The sequence below is a fragment of the Phascolarctos cinereus genome, unplaced genomic scaffold (assembly GCF_003287225.1).
Source record: "Phascolarctos cinereus isolate Bilbo 61053 unplaced genomic scaffold, phaCin_HiC Scaffold_726;HRSCAF=1367, whole genome shotgun sequence".
Lineage (NCBI taxonomy): Eukaryota > Metazoa > Chordata > Mammalia > Diprotodontia > Phascolarctidae > Phascolarctos > Phascolarctos cinereus.
In genome coordinates, this window is record NW_027556098.1 from 168,403,471 (window position 1) to 168,405,405 (window position 1,935).

The 1,935-nt window shown below is 42.2% G+C and overlaps 1 pseudogene; it reads right to left on the bottom strand.

Annotated features, from left to right (window-relative positions):
- Positions 1-787: 787 nt before the first annotated feature.
- On the bottom strand, positions 788-1,502 carry LOC110207049 (small COPII coat GTPase SAR1A pseudogene; annotated as a pseudogene).
- Positions 1,503-1,935: the final 433 nt, after the last annotated feature.

The following is a 1,935-nucleotide window of genomic DNA, read 5'->3' on the forward strand; positions in this document are numbered from 1 at the left end:
CCGTCTCTTTCCCCATTTCCCTCTCCTCTATGGTCCTCTCATATATTTTTTTTATTTTTTTTCCTCTTTAACTACAGAGGTATTCTCATTTGTCTTGATGGTTTGCTCCATTTATAATGGCAATTCTGTTTATTTAGTCTTTACTCTTATTGATGTTTTGGAAAATGGTGAAGTAACTGTCTTGCACTGTGGTCTGCCTCTAGAAATGTGACATCTGCCTCAGTCTTTATATTTACTTTAAGGCAGAGTACTTGTATTTCTCTATAATCAGTCTTTCAGACTTTTCCTAAGCTTTCCATAGCTGATTAAATTTTTCCTGCTTTTGCTCTTTGAGTCAATCATATTTCTCACGATTATGTTTTTACTACTGTATTCCTTCTTCTTACTCAGTTCCAACTATTTCATCTTTAAATCTACACACATATGTTCCTTCTATCCTAATGTACTTGTGTTGTAATTTTTACTCATTACCTTCTCTTTTAAGTTACTATCTGAATGATTGCTACATTCTTGGAATCATATAACATATAACATAAGGATCTCTAGATGAAATAGCTCAACACCCTCTCACTTCACATATGAAAAAGTTTAGGATTACCTGGAGATTTTAAGTGACTTACAAAAGATTACATATCTCGTACATAGCACAGTCAGGCCTAGAACATGCAGGTTCATGACCCATGGACCAATGCTCTTTCCGATAAATTAAAGTGTCTCACTTAAAATGCTTAAACTGATCTTGATATTTATTTTTTGTTATTTAGTCATTTCAGTCCTGTGTGACTCTTCTTTTTTTTTTTTCCAGAGAAGAAAAAGGATTTTATTTTCACTGCCCCCACATCAGTTAATGTACTGAGAAAGCCAACGGAAACCCTCGCTGTAGCCCTGCCTCTTGAGAACGCTGCACATGAACACCTCCATGGGGGGGGCGTTCAGCTCCCTCAGGGGTACGTTTCCTTTTCCTGTGGTCTGTCCATAAAGCCCAAATATCTCACGGAATCTCTCCTCACTGATCGCATCTGATCTGTCAATTTTATTGCCCAAAATAAGGACTGGCACATTGGATATTGTTTCTTCTGTCATTAGTGCATTGAATTCAACTTTGGATTCCAAGAGGCGAGGATGATCTGCACAGTCCACCAGGAAGACAATTCCATTAATTGCCGGTAAACAGTTTTTCCAAACCCGCCGGGCTTGCTCGTGTCCACCAAGATCAAAGGTTATAAAAGTCATTCCTGCAATCGTCAGCTCTTCAGACGTTGGATGTAGTGTTGGAACATGCTGGCCCAATCTGTCATCTTTGAGCATGTGCAAAAGGGTTGTTTTGCATTGTACAGACCCAAGAACACAAGTTTTCCAGATTTCTTATAGAGTCCTAAAAACTGCAGGACACTGCTGAAGCCATTATAGATCCACTCAAAGATGAACATTATCTTAGCTCAGTCGGGCCCGCCTGGGGCTCCTGAGGCAGCGGCTCCGGCTCCGGAGGCTCCCAGCCTCCCTTTCCTGCAGCAGCAGCACCGAAGACCGCCAGCCACTCGCCGGAAAGACGTCATGACGCCCCGCCCCGGCCACTTCCGGAGGCGAGGCCCGCCCTCTCCGCTGCTACCTCCGCTCCGGGCCTGGGAGACCAGAGGCCTGTCTGACTCTTCTTGTGCCCGTTTGGGGTTTTCTTGGTAAAGATACTAGAGTGTTTTTTCCATTACCTTCTCCATCTAATTTTACAGATGAGGAACTGAGGCAAACAGTGACTTGCCTAGGGTCACACAGCTAATAAATGCTTGAGGCCAGATTTGAACTCAGGAAGATGAATCTTTTGACTTCAGGCCTGGTACTCTATGCGTCACCTAGCTGCTCATAAAACCTATTCCCTTCCTCTTAAAATACCTACTTGTAGCTTAGAATGTCTAAGATGCAAAATTAATTTAGTCAATG